Genomic DNA, 18799 nt, shown 5'->3' with positions numbered 1-18799 from the left:
AACACAAAAAATAACAGGCATTTCCACAGCTTAAGACCCAACTAGATTCTTTCCACCTCAGAATTCAAGTATTTCAGTCTCACGTTTCCCTCCTAAACGTTTTGAGCATCAAATCCTACCCTTCTCCGCCTGAGACCACCACCTGACTGAAAGCCAGCCTTGTATTAGTCTCACCAGACTTGCTTTCTGTAACAAAACCCGACAAAGTGCTGTGCCAGTATTCGGTAATCAGGGCTGATGCTGCAGAGGGAACAATCTCCATTGCAGCTCAGCTACAGTTCAGCTTGGTAACAGAATAACCTCCCGCTCAGACTGTAAGGATTTGTCTCCAAAGTGCGCTCACAATATCCCACCACTGCTACCGATCTTTTTGCGGGTGGCAGCGGATTTGGCAGCAATAACATTTGCTCTTCCAGCCACTACTGGCATTTTAAGCATCTCCTTCTCAGAAGGGGAAGGGAGGGCGCAGAGCAGAGCGCTACCATTGCCTGCGTGCTTTAATAAGCCCTCTCCCCAGCGCCGATAAAACACTGGTCGCGGCAATAAGAAATTAAAGTTTTCTGATGCAGATCAGATTCTCTTCATCCGGAACCCATCTGGGAACTTCGGCGAGCACGCATCCTGCTGCCCGCGCTCAGCGCCGCCTGCACCGCAGCACCCTCCCGCACCGACCCGAGCGCCAGCACCCCGCCGGCACCCGGCTCCCCCGCCCGAGGGCGAACGCCCAGCACCGGCACGGCCCCCGCCGCCGGGCAGGCGGCACCGACACGCCCACCGGCCACCAGCGCCCCGGCCGCCGGCTACAAACGCCCCTTCCCCGCCCGCCCTCGCCCCGCCGCGCTCGGGGGAGGCAAGTTCCCCGCGGGGACCCCAAACTTTCGCGGGGGGGGGGGGGGGGTGGCGCGGAGCTCCCCGGCACGCCCGCTGCAGCCCCGCACGGCTGCGGAACCGCCCGCATGCACGCGCGCCTGCACCGCCCGCGGCGCGCGCCGGCCCGGGGGTCCCCGCGCGGGAGGTGAAGGCGGGAGGGTGGCGGCGCGAGGCAGGGCCGGGCCCGGCGCGCGCCCCCCGCGAGGAAGGAGGCGGGGGTGGGGGAGCGGGCTCCGCGCGCTGCCTGAGGGGAGGCGGCGCCGCGCGCGGGGAACGGCGGTGCGGGAACCCGGCGGTGAGGAGACGGGAGGGGAGCCGGCCCGCCCCCGCGCCTCTCGGTGACTTACCGGGGGAAGGGGGAGGGAAGGGGGGCCGGCGGCGGCAGCGCCGCCTCCTCCGCGGCGAGGAGGAGCGCGGCCGCGGGAGGGGAGGGGGGGACGCGGCGGCGGCAGCTCCGGGGCCACCAGGCGGGGGAATGTGGGACAGCGCATGCGCGGTCCGGGCCAAAGGCTGCACAATGCCGCTCTCTCCTGGGAGCGCTACGGCGAGGCCCGAGAGCCAAAAAGAGGCGTTCGCGCGCGCGGGCGGTGCCTCAAAGGGGCAGGCGCCGCCTTCGCCTCGGCCTTTCTCCCGCCCTCCCCTCCTCCGCTTTCCGGGGCTGAGTGGTAGCGGTCGGCGGGGAGGAGGCTCTGAGCTCCCTGTCGTGGTCTGCCTCCGCTACGGGTAAGGCCCCTGAGCTGCTGCCCGTGCACTGGGTGGCTCTGTGGGGAGCGGGCGCCGAGGGCAGCAGGAGCCAGGGCCCTGTCTGGAGTGTGGTGTGGAGCGGGTCTCGGCCGGACCCCGTCCAGCCCTGCGTGACCTTCCCGCATAGCACGGATCACCCTGGGCACTGGCGGTCAGGTACACAGCCACCTAACACAGCTCTGCCCATGTGCTGCAGTTGTTCAAAACCCGTGAAACCTGGCTGCAGCGGGGTTAGATGTCGTTGGGTCGTAATATGCGGGCCAGCCCCGTTGGAAGCATACACCGGTACCACAGATAAAAACCATTACGAAAAGACCAAGCTAATTCACACGGCAGTAATGTATGTAGTGCATGAGCCTGATGTATGAGCCATTTAACACCGTAATATTTGCCTGGGTGAGAGTGTATCTGAGGCGGTTCTCAGTGTACCGGCATACAAGGGCCCTGACTCTCAAAAGCATTTAACTTTGATTCATTAAGGCCAAACAGCCAACTTAAGCATGTGTTTAAGCACTTTTCTGGAGAGCAGTGTTTTTTTTTGACCCGCAACCCAATGCTGTACAGAACGCGTTACAGTCTGCTTTCAGTTAAGAGGGAAGAAAAAGAGACACGTGTCATTTACTGGCCCTTTAACACAGGAAGACCTTTGGGCTCCAAAAATTCTAGTGGCAGTTGAGAAAGGAAAAAAAGAAAAAAAAATCTGTGGTACAGTAAAGCCAAGGCCCTTCTCCTCCAGCCTGGAAACCCGCAGCAGAAGTCTGTAGAGAATTAACTCTGCTGTCTAAACTCAGGGAGGTAAAACACAAGACAGTTCTAAAGCTGCACAGTCCCCTGAAGAGTATTAGGAAACAAATCCAGTTATGTTCCTGTTGCCGATTCTTCCAGATGGTTTTGGCTTAAAGTTTTCATTCTTTTAAAAAAGAAATATGAAATAAAATGAGACAGCACAAATCAAATCAGCAGTGTAATGCTATGTATGTATATAACTTTCCTGTGACAGGGATAGGGTGGTTTTGTTTCTTTCATGTTGGACATAAAAGTTTGTATCTTGCCTCTCTTCTCAGTGTCTACTTTGGAAGTTTTTGCCTGATATTTACATGTATATATGTATAAAATAGGCATAAAATAGATACATATATACACACATAAAAATCCTTGTCTATACTGAATAATACCTCTCTGGAACCTGAAAACTGTAGCCTCAGCTACAAATTAATCGTAGTTCTAAACAACCCCTTAGCCTCTAAGTGTCCTGGATTTTTTTAAACAAGTTTATAATAAACTCCATTTGGCAAAGTACTCGGTCACATGCTAGATTGGGGTTTTGACAGCATGGCGCTTGCAGAAAAAGGCAGCTCAGTGAGCAAGGGCATTTCTTTGGGACTGCATAACTTGAGTACCTGGGGATTTGCACGAACAGCCCATTGTCTTTGGATGTAATGTAACTTGTTGGTTCTGAGTCATCTGTGAGGGTCTTTCTTGCTCCCCTGGCCATGCTGCCACAGCTGGGATCAGCAGGATGTGGTATCTGTCCAAATTCCCTCTCTGGAAAAGAGTGGGGCTTGGCAGGCTTCTCCCTCACAAAATCTTTCATTCCATTTGGTTCAAAATAGCCTGAACTTGGTGACCTGCCAAGTACACTGGAAAAGACACCTGTCTGAGGTTTTTTTGAGGGAAAGCAGCTTCCCATAATGATGAAAGGGAAAAAAAAAGTCCATGAGTGGCTCAGATTATATGGAAGTGACTGCTTTCAGTGCTGCTGGGATCCCTTTGGATGGCTTTAAGGGTGTCAGGAACAGAGCTGAGGCCATGGGTCCTGCTATGACTAATGTATACAATTTTGTCACAGGTTCCACCGAGACCAGAACTAATCCAGTCCTGCAGATTGAATCCAAAGGACGTTAATGTTTGTGGAAAAGCTCCCACTAACTTCAGTACATGCTGGATCTGCTCTTTAGACCTGACTGCTGCAAACAAGCTTGTGCTTACGTTTGCAATGGTGAGTAATAAGGCACTAAGCTTACAAGCTGTGTAAGCCCATGTTTATGTTTTGGCACAATTAGCAATCTCAGTTAGGACTTTTATTTGCTTGGGCCTCTCAGCAGACAGAGGAAGCACAGAACAGACTTACCGTGTGTTACATGCGTACACAAGAAACAGAGGGAGGAAGAACTCATGAGAGACCTGCTGCATCCTTTAGGCTTTTAAAGAGCAGCTGATCTCTGACATATAGCTGTTTCTGTGTGGTTGCTGATATGCTGCTCTGTTTTTTTCTAAATCCCAGATACATCACATGTTTCTTCTGGGATTTAAAAACAAACACTGAACCTTTTCCAGGCTGATACTTCTGCCTCCCCCACTACAGTATGAACCTTGCTTGCATCACTGCCAACATTTGTTCATTTAAATCTAGGAAATCTTACCCCAGTGGAGAGCAGGTAGGATTTGATTCATTCTGCCCTGGGAGGGATGTGTACAAACACTTAGCCTGGGCACAAGGGGCCTGTGGAAGTTGAAGAACTTCTTTCAAAGATCTTTGAACACTGCATGTATAGAGCTCCACGTTAGTAAAGACCTGTTAAGAAACAGTCCGTGTTTTTGAAGAGAAGGTAGGACTTCATGCAGGATTGGCGTCCAGCAATGTGCTATAGTGTATCATTCAAAGCAGATTCCCCCCAATGCAAGTCACAGCCAAGTTAATGCATAAAGGCTGCTGATTTGAGAGCCTCAGACTGAATCACACATGGTCTGACTGCCAGACGTGATGACAGCCTGCCTCTCCCAGCCACTTCAACTGGAGCAGCAGGTTCTCAGCACTTCTGTGAATGAGGATCTTCGTTCTTGGCTGGTGCAAATGGTTGCAACTCCAATGAACGGACAGTTCAATATGATTAACTCATACCCCTGAGATAGTTTTAGTGAAATCTGAATATATTTACTACTCACTGTAATTTGGAAATCAAGATGTTTGAAGGTGTTACTATTTGGTTAGAGCGTCTCTTTACCATTCTCTCCAATCTTTGTAAGAGGCAGGAGGAAAAGTAAGAAAACACAGGAATCCATTAGGGCTTTAGCCAGCTGAAATCTAGCATGTTCTAGTATCTGTTAGTTTAAACTGCCAGCTCAGTAGCACACACTGTTCACAAGCTTGCTTACCTGTGCAAACCACTGTGTTAACAGCAGGTGCTAGGTCTCTACAGCACGCTGAATGTGTAACAAAATCATTTAGGTGCAACTAGTTTCCAAAGGAACGTATTTACTGTGGCCAAAGATATGTAGCTGTATTGGCTGTACAGTTTCTCTTCACTTCCTAAATTCTGTGGTCATATCCCTTTCTTCTCTCCTACAATTGTTTAGGCCTTCGCTCTGCTTCTTTCCATACATACAAATCTTAGCCCATTGTATCCCAGCCTCCAGCTCCTCCAAGTAATGCTTCTTGCTACATCCTGATAAAAGACACCAAGGCCAGACAGAATATTTTGTGGGCTCTTTGTGCCCTTCTTCTCCATAGCAGGGAAAGCCATTCATCTCTGTTTCTCTGGTGTGAGAACTGCGAATCTGAAAGGACATTATTTAAATCCACTTCGGACCCTCCATTGGATATTGGCTGTCTCCAGACCAGCATTTAGATCATAATCAAAGCTTATAGTTGCAGGCGAACACTTACAAGATCCTTTGGGTCTTGGATAGCTCAATTCTTTCCCACCTTCCCATCAATTACAGTAGTGCTGTGCCTTTGAGGGCTTGTAGACATCCTGGCTCCTGGGTTCTCTGTTGGGGGGCTCTGCTCACCCTTTTTCAGATGAAGAGTGAACACTGAAGAGACAAAGGTCCTATAGGCACTGAGCAGCCAGGGTGGCTCACCAACTGATGTGTCCAGGCTCTCAGAACTACAAAGTATGAGTCAGAAGAGCTGAGTCCCAGTTCTGGCTTTGCCCATGATTCTCTGCATCATCATATTCCCTCTCAGCTTCCTCAGCTGAAAAACAGAGCTCATAATATTTCCTTACCTACAAAAGCTGTTAGGAGGATTATTGCATTGTTGTGAATTCCACAGATGAAAGGTACTACAGAAGAACAAACTGCAATTATTGTTTCAAACCTCTGCCCTAGTCCTGTCATCCTTACCTCACTGAATAACGCTTACTCAATTGAGGAAATCCTGCCACTACAGTGAAGAAAATCATTGGTAAAGATGACTCTCTGTTGCAATAAGAGCATTTATCCCCTTGTGTTCAACACCCTTCTCTCTGCCACTGGGATGATCGGAGTCATATAATCCCAGACATTTACTACATGCTCTTAAGCAATCTGCTGTTTGGGCACTATTATTTCTTTATCCCAAACACAAATTACTGAATAAATTCTCTTTTTGTAATGTATAATGACATCCACTCTCTAATAGCAGCTGCTGGTAATAGGCTCTGCTGTGAGTCCACTGATACATGAGGTCTCTTGGAGCCCGTGGTGGCTGATGGCTGACAAAATGGTCAGAATGGCCAAATTTGCCTGCCTTGAGGCGTGCGGAGCTCGAATCAGCCTTTCATGCGCATGTAAATGTACAGCGAGCCTACAGACATGCCCAGAGATGGAGGTCAGAATGCATTGCTGATGCGATATTCATACCCTTTCAGCAGCCTTCTCCACTTGCAATCCTTTGGTAATTCCCAAGTACAAATACTAACAAAGAGCTCCCCTGCAGCAGGGAACTATGGTTTTGATGGTGAAACAGGCACTGAATGGAGAGGTAAAGAATGAGAAGCTTACAGTTAGTACCTCTAGCAAAGTTCAGAAAAACTTGGTGCTCCGGGTTAGTGTTCCCAGCAGTCCCTGATTACTGTTAAATACCGTTGGGTGCAGTCATGCAAGGTACTGAGTGTGGCCAGTTCTCACAAAACACATCGGTCCCACAGAGACAAGTATCTCCCTTTTCTGCTTCCGTCCACCCTTGTTTTCAAAAGACCCAAGTCCTACCCTGGACACCAAGAATAGAGAAGCAGAAAGTGTCAGTGTTTAGCAGCCCTGAAAATCACTCTGATTTTTGCACAAATAAGGTTTTTTTCTTGTCAAAGCCTATGCACAAAGCTTCCTAGAAGGATCTATGTACCACTGTGCATTAAGGGTTAAAAACAGTGCAATGGCAAGGAATAAATACAATGCAGGTGTTAGTTAACAAGGTACTAATTGGGTAACTGGAGGTGCAACATAAGAGACCACAGAGGCTAATCAAAAGGCTTTGGGTGAATCTAGGATGCTCCTCTGAGCTTGGGGAGGAGGAGGAGGAAGTAAAAAGCTACTGCTGTAGTCTTGTGTTTTATGGAAAAGCTGGAGTTAAGATATCCTGGAATAGGCAGACTGTTACATCTTGTGTGTAAAACTAATATGACAAAATCAGTTCAGAAATTCATTTAAAGATTGCAATTATCTTTTTCTCAGTCTAAGTGCTTTTACTTCGGGCTGGGTAACTTGTGCTTTAATCAGTCTGATTTGATTTCACTGTACCTGGGGCTTACTTAAACTGAGTCAGCCTATGCCTGTTTGGCTAAACCATTATCTAACCTCACTGGCTTGCATAAAGAAGGCTTTAAGAATCCCTAGAATATGTTTGCTTTCCTATTCCCTTGGAGGATGCAGCTGGGTTCTTCAAGTGCAAGTCTGCAGACCTCCAGGTAAGTGTGTGAGTGACTTGATTGTTACAGGTTGAAAGCTGATAGTGGTGAAATCTCTGGGGGCAGTTTCCCACGTGAATTGTTTTGCCTGCTCAGCTTGATGCATACTGAACGTAGCAATTTGGGGTGAAGCTGTCCTACACCCACCCTGGGTGAGATAAGGAAGTATAAGGTGTAATTGGAGATTGCTTTTGGATTGCAGTTTTGTCGTACCCTCTGTCACCAAGCTGCTTTTGAAACTGGATTTGCAGTGAGGGTCAAACTCTAGTTTTTTAACTTATACATATTCACTGTGAGGTGACTCTGCCCTCCCAGCTTGAAGGGCTTTATGCTCTTGCAGGGACCCTCCTAGCTTCTCTTGTCTCTGCCCTTTTGCCTGCACTCACCCATTTTGCTTAGCCCGCCTGTTGCACTTTGTATGTTGCTGAGGTTGCTGAACGCTTTGCATTATGAGCCCCCTTGTTCAGTTGCTTATAACTTTGCCAAGTCTTACACTTCAGCCAACACACTTTTCTGTTGCAGGAGTTTGTCTCAAACTAAAATATAAATACATTTAAAAATCAAACTTTCAGATTACGGTTCAGCTGAAAATGAGTCTTTAGAGTGAAAGGCATACATTTTCCCAAGTGTTCATAATGAATACTCTGCTGATTACTCCCTGCCCGCTCCCTTGGAAAGCTTCGGCCTGCCAACTTTTCCCAGCCCCCATGCCTAGAGTGGCAGTAGTTTTCATTTAGGGGCTCTTTGGACATGCTCATGATTTGGTGTCTGTGTATGTTACGGCATTCATAAATTTATACCCTGCTTATTCATGAGGATCAGACACGTACTGGAGCAGGACAGTGTGTTCAAAAGAACTGACCTGGTACTCTTCAGCTCTCAAACGCTGTGATACAAGTGTACTTTTCTGAATTGCCTTGAAAATGGGAATACAGCAGAATGATGGTAAAAAGTGCCCTGAGCTCAAAATCCAGTTCTTCCCTGTATGTCCGATATCCAGGAGACTCTTAGGCAGGGCAGAGTTCAGGTGGTGTTTCAAAGGGATTTCTCACTCAGTCTGGCAACGTGGAACATATGATGACCAGACATGGGGCAGGTTTAGTGAACACCAGCTTGTGAAGTGGGGCTGTTCCCCTTAAGAAGACCTAGAATGTACCTTTTTCTTACTGTTTGCATGCTCTGTGTTCCCACAGAGGTCATGCGCTTTGTGTGCAGAGGGCACTGAAGTGGGTTTTGGATACCTGATGGTCAGGTCAAAAGGGTCACCTTGCAGGAGGGAAGCCCAAGTCACGCACAGACCAAGTGTGGGGTTTGGCTGTTGACGCGGCTGCAACTTCCAATTCTGTCTTATAAAGTACATCCAAGAGAGGTACAGCTGTGAGTGAGTTTCTAGTTCCCCTATTTATTCGCACAAGCCTTGAAGTTGAGTGCAAAAAAGAACTTGGGTTCGGTTAAGGCATATGCACAACTGTGGTTTCATCCTGAGGCAGCCACAAGCCTGGCTAAGTGGAATTTTCCTAAGCATCTGTCCTCTTGCCCATGCAAAACTCAATCTTGCTGATTATATCAGACCTCCTGAGAAATTTCAGTCCCGTTGGTCACATTTTTCAAAAGCTAATCTTCTGGAAATAAGGTCTTCCAGTAAAACTGCCTTTACCTTATGGTTACAATAAACTGACTTATTAATTGGCATTACCGCATGGCTGTCTGTAACAGGCAGCGTGGCAGCCTCTGCTGGCATATGTGTCCACAGAGAAATCCCCTAACTACTTCTTATTTTATGTTGGCGCTCAAATGTTTCCCCTGGACTCGTTTATTTTCCAGCAGTTCTATTTTTTTCTTTCTTTTTGTGCTGCAGCAATTGATTCATATTTGGGGTTATAACAGTGTATTTTTTTTTAACTTCTGTTTGCATTCGTAGATTTGCTTCGGGATGTAGGCTGTGTTGGTCTGTTGTTTGGAAGTGTTTGTAACAGTGCTCATGTTTGTTGATGCTCTTATGGTGGGTGTGTTTGGAAAACTCATATTCTGTTTTTATTGTATACATTAGATTATTTTTCTTGCTGTTTCCAGCAGTTGACAATATTATGAAATGCATTAACCAGTGCAAACTACATCAGTTGTGGGTTTTCTTAATAGATTTCTTTTGCCACTTACTACTACAGCTTGCATCGGCGGCGTGCTATTTTTATTGCGGCTCGTATTAGTTGTTGCATAATAAATGTGAGAGCGCATTACCCAATGCCAACCGCGACTTAAAAAAAAAAAAGGAGGGGGGGTGGGGAGCAGCAAACCAGCTCCCGCAGTTGTGATTTAAAACTCGGTCTCCCGCAGCACGCGTGACCCTGCGTGGGTTCCGCCGCGGAGCCGAAAGAGACCCGCACATCGCCACTTGCACTTTTAAGGGCTCTTGTTGTACCTTTAGAGCCCGAGCGGCGCGACGGCGGGCGGAGAGGGGAAGCCGGGATTTTCCCCGGCAATGTCTGCCCGGGGGGGGCCCGCCAGCCGCCACCTCCCTGCGGGTTTTTATCGCGGGCCCCCCCGCGAAACCACGCGAGGCGATTTCCCCGCCGGGGGGAGCGTGTTTACCCGCCCCCGTCGCCCGCTGACCGGGGCATCACCCCTGCTGTTTCTCTCCCCTGCCCGCCGGTCCGGGGAGGCAGCGGGGGGCCGGGGGGGGACCTGCCGGCTTCTGGGACTTGTAGTCCGGGGGCCGGCGGCCGCCTCTCCCCCGGCCCGGCCCGGGACTACCGTCCCCACATGGCCTTGCGCCCCGGCGCATGAGCTCTTGGGCGCCTTAGCGCATCTATTATACTGCCTTGCCGAGGATAAAAAGAAGAGCAACTGGAGGGACTATAAGGCAAACGTTGCTGGAGCTGCCGGGGCAAAGTAATCTATTTAATCTTTCCCTTTATTTGTTAGATGCTTGGGTGTGCATTGCTAGCACTGGGACATGGTTTCTGGAGGGAGGGGGGCCGGGGAAGAAGGGGGAGGAAAGCAAAACCCACTTGGGAAAGGCCAATGCTGATTTTTATTTTTTTTTTTCTTCCCTCCTCTCTTCTTCTGCTCCTTCTTCTTGCGAGAGCCCCGCGTCGCTCCCCGCGGCCCCGCAGCCTTTGTGCGCCGCGACAATGCAACAAAGCGCGGCGGGGCTGGCTGCAGCCTGGCCATTGATTTCCTCCCGGCCCCGCCGCTCCTGCCCACCCTTTTCTTCTTCTTCTGCCGCTGCTTCTCCATCTTCTGCTCCCCCCTCCCCTTCTCGCCGAGCGCCCGAAGACGCCCCGGACGGGCGCAGCCCCGGCCCCGCGGAGCCCCGCGCCCCCACGCAGGAGGGGTTTTCTTTCTTTCCTGTATTTTTTTTTTGTTTTTCTTCTTCTTCCCCCTCTCTCGCTCGCTTTCCCTCGCTCGCTCTCTCTGCCCGCCATCTTTTGAAGGGGAAAATTAGGGGCGAGGAAAAGGAGGGCTCCAGGCGCCCTTAAAAAGAAGAAAAAAGAGGGGGGGGAAGCGCAAAAAAAATAAAAAGCGGGGGGGGGGCACGACTAGGCAGCAGCAAGACCCCGCTCCCGGCGGTGCGCGGTTCCGCGGCTCCGGCGGCAGCGAGCGGCCGCGCTCGGGGCGCGGAGCGGGGCTCGGCGGCGGCCCCGCGCCCTGGGCGAGTGCCGGGCTGCTCCCGGCCATTTCCCTCCGTCCCTGCCGCCGCCTGGGTCGCTGGCTTGTGAGCTGGAAAAAGGTCTGAGCAGGCTGCATATGATGCGCTGAAAAGTGCGCGTTTGGTGTGTTGTCCGTATGCGTGTATTTGTGTATATATGTATAGATACAGCTTCTTCGCTCGTGTAAATATCTGGTGTTTACCGAACTTTCGCAAATAAATGGAAACCAAGGGTTCGTTGCCTAAACTTGATACGCTTTATAGGTGTAAAAAGAAACGCAGATCACAGATTTATATATAGAAGTGTCACGCTATAAATAATGCTGCCGATAATAAAATGTAAAACTTCAAAACTCAGCCGTACTTTTCCTGCGTTTATACTACTTGTTTGCTTTTTGCACCTCCCAGGGCGCTGGGGAATAGAGCATTATTTGTAGCCTGCTTGGTTTCACTTTCAAACAAAGCTGTAGTGTTCAGGTCGCAGATCTGTGCGCGTCTTTAAGCTACGTGGTTCAGTCTTGCAGGGTGTTAATAGGGAATGTTTTTCCTACAGAAATGACTTTTGACAACGTGTAGCGTGCATTCTGTAAGGTTCATGCTAAATGTTCTGTGACAATTCTGTAGCCTGGATATACCTTTCTGTTGATGTCTTCAGGAATCAAATGTTACTAAAATAAACTTTTTTGGATAAGCAAGTATGTTGGCTTCACTAATACTTTGATGTTTATTTTTTTTTTTTTTTTTTTACATCTTAAGTTTCCTGACACTAGTAAATAGTAGTTTAGGGGGTAACACAATTAGCAAAGCACACCTGCTGTTCCTTGCTGGGAATAGAGAAGTGTTTTTTTTTTAATATGCTTGTTAGTGTTTTTAATGCGTTCAGTATATGTGAGTGTGATGAGGGGGTGTCTCTAAATTAAACTGGAAATTTAGGTTTAAAGCTGAAACTCTTGTCTTTAATTCACAGTGGTAAGTCAAGGTATTAGAGGACTTGGTGACTACTATATGTGCTGCAATATATGGGTGAGAAGTGCAGAATAAATATGCATCAATCAAAACAAACAAGAAATCCCCAAAGCAGTTTGGTTGCTTTACAAGCAAAAAAACCCGATCTGTATTGCTTACAACTCCCCAGCCACTTGAGCGTACTGTAAATGCGGAGAGTCCTGCCTCCTAATCTGCAGATCACAGCCCCAGAAGGCTACTGTGTGTCTTATTTTGTTAGCACAGAAGTTTAGGGAGTTTTTAATAATACACTGGGAGGCTCCTACTGAAACAGAGTAACTCCTGACCTCAAAGCCTTCCTTTCTGGAAAGACTAAATGCTAAGATTGTGTATTTCTTTCTCTTTAGTCCACACTGGTTAAAAATACTCACTCATGCATGTATTTAGGGCTTTGAGACAATGCTTAATGAAAGGGTTGGGCAGAGGGTAACAGTCTTATTCAATGTTCAGCATAAGCTTGATTGCAATATTGTCTCCTATACTTGGTGCCTATATAGTGCTCAGTGCTGAGACAGTAGCTATTCCAATGAAAGGCTTTTAGTGACCTATGCATGCAGCGTTTAAATTAAAAAAGAATGCGTGTGCAATGTAAAGTGTCTGAGGCTTGTTCTCAAAACTGACTTTGGAGTGTTAGTTCCATTAACTTCAAATAAAGACGAGGCTCCATTGCTTTTGGAAGTAAAAATTCCATCATTTTAGCACTGAGGTGCTTTGAAAAACTTTAGTTCTTGTCATTTAAAAAATACTGAGAAGAAAAGCATATTGAAGAAGTCTGATGTTCCAGCTCGGTGGTCTTGCTAGGCAGCAGTGCTCTTTCACTATCTGTCTCTAAAGAAGGCTGCTTTCGTTAGTCAGCGTCCGCAAACACAAGTATTTCGGTAGGCTTCGTAGCTAGTGATTCTTTGCACTGTTGTAACTGCACTGTGTACAATGACTTAAATCACAATTCCTAATATTCTTGCAAAATACTTATTTTCTGAGTTAAGAACCATGTGTTTAAAAATTTACCCTTCAGTCATCTCCTAAAATGGTGGGGAGTCTAATGGGGGTTCTTGATATCCACAAACCATGTCTGCAGGCCGGGGATGCAGCCTGCCTGACCTAAGGGTCTGTTCCCTGGCTGAGCCTCAGGGAGCTGAAGGCAGTGCACACAGATAAAGCAGTTTGCCCTGGTGAAGGCTGGGGCTTCCCGTAGTTTTTACAGATGTGTCTTTTAATTGGTCCAAGCTCTGAAAGATGCTGTTTAATATTTACCTCTTAACTTTGGGGGGGGGGACGGGGGACGGGGGGGAGGACGTGCTTGTGCAGTGGGTTGTTGGTTTCCAGCCAAGCCCTGCTGCACTCCTAGAATCTTGCTCCTTCTCCCTGGAGTAATCTGGGAGCCTGATCGCTCTCGTTGACAGCACAAACAACTCGGGAGTCAAATCCCTCTCCTCTGCAGCAGCTGAGTGATGTAGTGAGGTCTCATGTTTCAAAGGCTTAATTACTTTTACAAAATGTATTACTCTCTGCCTACTTTGGTAAGCTATCAGGTGCTTTCAGTGCAGACAGAACTACACTTTGCTAAATAAATGAACAAAGAGTTTTGCATCTCAGTGTTGTTGATAGTTTCTCTTTGATCCTGGTTGCTCCTTCTTTGTTAATTTGCAAAATTCATTAATCTGCAGTGGGTTTCCCAATCGTTACTGTGAACCGTATGTTTTGTTTTGTTGTGTGTTGTTTTTGTTTTGTTTTTTTTTCTTTTTAAATTGCCACATTATTCTCCAGTAATAGCCCAGAACACCATTGTAAGCAATAGAGTTCTGGGAATTAGGAAGGAGCCATTGTTCACTGTGCTGCTCAGTGAGCTGTCAGGACATTTTGGAAGGATGTGTGTATCTCAAGCTTTTCATTCCACAGTATCTTACAGCGACATTAGTGTGGTTTTGTCAATCATTAGTGCTTGTTGGAGGTGAACAACTTTCTTTGGAGCACGCTAACTCTTTAACCCACTTGTTGCTAAAGCCAACATTGGAAGGATTTAAATTTTTCTGGAGAGCAGTGTGGAAATTCACCGTAACATGCTGCTTTTTCTAGTAGTCCTTATTCCTTCTCCTGTTCTTACTGATAAGGTACCGACTGAAGAAATGCTCGCTCTCTATTTTGGATTCCTTTTGCGCTTTTCCAGGCCTCAGTCTCTTTCCAGCTTGAGTCTTTTAAGAAGACACCATCGTGTCTGGAAGTATTTCAGTAACATGGATAACCTGGATAGAGGAGAAGATCTGAGTGTCTCACTCCTTTGCTGGGACCAGGGCTCGACATTCTCCTCGCCACCAGCAATGCAACAGGTGTAGCAGAGACAACCTGAGGTGAAATTTCTGTGCATGGGGGACCAATCTGGAACAAAATACCCTGGTTGAACTGATTCCATTCAGCTTCAAACTTTGAGATTTAGACTCGGTTCTGATTGACACTGGTCTGCTTTGGGAATGATCCTATTTGCTCCTCTCTTTCCTTTATAACAAGAGAGGCAGAAACAGAAAAGGATTGCAGATTTCCTTCCTGGCTTTGAGAGCTGTTCCACTCTTGAAGTTTACGCTTGGAGCACTTTACTGATACAGCTGCACTGATATGCTTGCAGAGGATTTCATGTACTGACAGAAATACATGAGCAGAGATGCACTTCGTGCGACTGACTTGCTTGTCATAACCAAACCCAACCTGTACTGAAGGAAAGGCGCATTTTTCCTTGTGTAACTGTGTCTTTTCAACTGCTCAGCTTACCCTTGTGTAACATTACGGAGGGTGCCTGATCGGGGATCACGCTTCCTCACAACCCACCAATGTGGCCATGCCAAGATAAATCTGTTTTCTAAAACTGCGCTGGTTGATAGGTTTGGCTATAAGCAAGTGCAAAGTTTGCAGTACTGTGCTGTTTTGCTGGGAGGGGACGTAGGACATAGCCTTTTTGCTTACTAAGGCTGGTTTAGGAACTGTGCTGTACTGTGGGCTATAGTGAAACTGATATTCTGAGCACATGTGTGTTCTGTACTGTATGTGCAAGAATTGTGTGTGAGTATAATGGAGAATGGCATGCCTTATTGGAAAGAATTGCCTTTTTGCAGCTTCTCTGTTGGTGCTACAGTTCTGTTTATGGTCTGTGAAATAGCGTTGAAGTGCAGCTCCTCAAAATGCCACATGAAAGAGGGTATGCTCCCCTAAGTTTTTCCTGGTGTAAGTGCTTGTCTGAGAGTGGGTACTATGGATCAGCTGGTCTGGCAAAAGCGTGGTCCTTGTCTGGGCAGGAATAAGCCACATGGGAATAAATTAGGATACTTGTGTCCACACTTTCGCAGTCGTACTTCCTTTGACTTGAGCTTCATCCATATGCAGGAGCTTTAAGAGAGGCTTAGGGCTTGTCTGTTCTCAGTGCGCAGGAAGCTAAGCCGTGGGTGCTCTTAGCAGGAGCTGTGCTTGGGGAAGCTTAGCTCCTCCTGTTAGGAGCTTGTCTGTCTGCCCTGAGCAGTTCATGGAGAGAGCAGTGTTGCTCTGGGTGTGTAGAGGGAGACCACCTTCCTCCCTTGGGTGTGTTAGGCAGTAGGAAGCACCTTCCCTTCTAACCCTGAATTAGCAGCCTCTGCTCCCTGCGTAGGGGGAGGTAATAGATTCTAAGATCCAAATTTTACCCTTTCTCACATGCTGTTTGGGAGTTTGCATCAGATGCATAAACTCAGGCAGTGGAAAGTGCTTTGATGCCCTCTCAGGGAGCGACAGCAGCTTCGCTATCACAGTTTATTCACACCTTAGCTGACCTGCAACTTCCTTGCATAGCTGAGCAAATTTATGGATCTACTCAACCTTAGCAAAATCAGTGAGGCACTTTTCATCTGAAATAGTAGACCACATACAGTCTTTTGCACTTGTTTGGCTAAGTTTGCTTTAAGATAACACATTGACTTATTCTGGAACAGCATGCTTGTTCAAAGACAAGGCACTTAAATTGGTTTGGAATCGGATAAAGCTAAGTTGGTGCAACCCGTTTAGGGGAACATGCATAGGGAATGAGTAGCGGTCATAAATGGAAGGGCTACTGCAGCGTAACAAGTTACTGCTCCTCTGTCGGCTAAGCTGCAATAATTAACTTGGTAGGTGGCTGTACTTACCCTGTCCCATTACCAAGTATAATGTTACTGTGGCTCAGCTAACAAGTAGTATATTTATGTCATGGTAATTCAATCACTTTTATTTCATTGTTCATCCCCTTAAACTAACTTGATTGTCATATATTGATTTAGGTAGACTTTGCATGGAAAAGTTGCAGTACTGTAGCTGTAAACCCAGAGCATGATTTAAACTAGTGGCAGCTCATCCGTTCTTACTACACTTGCAGTGTGTTTTGTCCTAAAACAAACCTGTTCTTTTTCAAAATATTAACTTTAATCATTTTAATGTATAAAAATAAATTAAAAAATTGAATAGGAGACAGCGTTGGAGCACAAGAAGTGTGCAAAGGAGGTCTGTTAATGAAGGAAGGTATTTTCTCTAATAATCACTTTGATGGTTCTGCTATGTACTGTGAAATGCCTGTAACAAGTTAGCATACGGATCTGCATCTGTTTATTAGACCTTTGTCTTCTCTGTCGATGTTTGCATGGAGCTGCCCCTAAGGATAACATCTGTAGCGCTTGTACATGGTATTAATAATGCTGATATATGGCTATGCAGTACTGGTGATGTAAGGGAGAATTGCAGCACAGAGCAGAAAACAATCTTTTAAATAGGTAATACATAGGAATTGAATGCTCTTTTCAAGGACTCTGTATTTTACTTTGCTCAGAATACTTTCTGTACTTAGTTTCATTAAGAAAAAGTAATCTTGATGTTATATGTATGCTCTTAAACTCAGTTGGAAGTAGAAATTGGCTGTATCTAAACTCTCCTCCCTAACAGGTGTCACGAAGGACCTCTTGGGTGTTGTGGTTTATCTTTTAGAAACGTGTTTAAAGAGCGCTGCAGTACAGGGAAAGGGATAAAGCAGATGGCAGTTTTAGCTTTGCAGTTTCTTCAAATGACAATTAGCCTTGTACTTAGTAAAGAACAGTTAAGTGTTTCCAGAAACCTAAGTTACAGTATTTGAACACCTTGCAAATATAGGCTCCTCTGTGTGTTTGGGTTTTTTCTTAAAATTTGGTATAACCATAACACTGAGAAGGAATTAATGTATAAATGCATGGGAAAAGACTAATGACTTTAATTGTAGATGGTAGTGGAAATATTCATATCCCCATTTTACAAGTGGGGAACTGACAAGCCTGAAGCATGGGATGTCAAGAACTGAGCTGTCAGCATGCTGTTTTGTAGCTGTCTTTTTTGCTGTTCTTTGCAGGTATAGCAGGAGCTTGGAGATGCTCTGCCCAGCAGGGAAGTATTTCAGCTCTTGGCTTTTTGTTTTTTGCCTTTTCTTCAAAATGCTTTGTGTCCAATAATCTCTCTTTTTGGAAATCAAAGTGCAGAAAAAGAAGCAATCATGACAAAACCTGTTGTGGAAAGACTATGTGTAATTTATTCCCTGTATGCCGAATGAAATTGAGTGAGTTTGAGCTTTTTTCTTATACTGTAAAAGTACACAGAGCACCATATGCTGATTAAAAAGGGGAAGGGAAGACGCTCTTTTTCAGAACACAAATGTTTAACTGTGCACATCACATCCTTTAAAAAGCAGAAAAGGAGAATCCTGCGAGGGTGTAGATGTACAATAATCCCATTAGGAGTTCTGAAGCCTGTGCGGGTGTTGCCACGTTATGCTTTAATGGGTGTACCTAAATGCTTCTGTTATGCACGTATTATCTGAAACTTGAGTCAGTGCCAGAGTATGGGTTTTTTGTTGTTGTTGTTGGGTTTTTTAAATAATTTAACTGAAATACGGTTTGCTGACCTGAAATTGGCAAAACTCATATTTGCAGTCGTAGGATGAATTGGCAGTAGTATCATGTGTTGGATAAGTCATGCTTTGGAGAAGGTAGACTGAAAAGTAATAGATGAACAGAGGGGAATTAGGAGACAGAGCCTTGAAGGAGGTGGGTTGTGGTACTGACCTGCGCTGTAATTTCTTTGTTTGTTTGTTTTTAATTTTTCTGTTTAAGACCATTACATCTTGCCAATTTTTGCCTCTTTCCTGGCCTGTCTACACTGCTCACTCCTTAGGGCAGAGACTCTGCATGCTGCACTGTCCTTGCTCCTAGTCAGGGCAGTGGACCATCTTGGTCATAGTGCGGTTGATGTCTAAGCCCATCCTGATGAAACAGGGTTAAGTTGAGGTGTTTAACCTGCCGATTCATTGCCTTAGCAATCAGTTAGGCTCCACCTTTTATTCCATCTCCCCATCTCACTTGCAATGTCTGGTCATGAGCAGAGGCTGGAATCTCCTACAATGTGTACTGTCCTTGTATAGTGTCGGGTGTGTGGTTGTCCGTTCTGTGTGTTGCTGCATGGCAACAATAATGGTGACTAAGCCTGGATGAACCACACTGGGGCTTCTCTCCCCTTGCTCTAGTCTGTAGTTCAGAAAAGTAGAGTGGATGCGTATGATATAGCATTTAACAGCAGCCTGTGGTCAATCACATTTTCAAACTGCATGAAATGGGAAGCTTTAGCTTTCTATCCCCTCAATCTGTTCATTCTTCCTTTCTTTTCCTGACTTTCTACGTTTTGTTTTCTCCCACGGGATGTAGGTTAGCTGCCTGTTTCCTCTTCCAGTTTATCTGCTCAGTAGTATTTGTATCTGTTTCTTTCCACCAATTTTGCTTTCTGAAGGAAAGTAAGCAAAAGGAACCCTAGGCTGACTTCTGCTGAAGCCAGTGAGCATCAGGTTAAGACTGCTCAA

Source organism: Gavia stellata, chromosome 24 (genome assembly GCF_030936135.1).
Source record: "Gavia stellata isolate bGavSte3 chromosome 24, bGavSte3.hap2, whole genome shotgun sequence".
NCBI lineage: Eukaryota > Metazoa > Chordata > Aves > Gaviiformes > Gaviidae > Gavia > Gavia stellata.
This window is presented reverse-complemented; position numbering follows the sequence as displayed.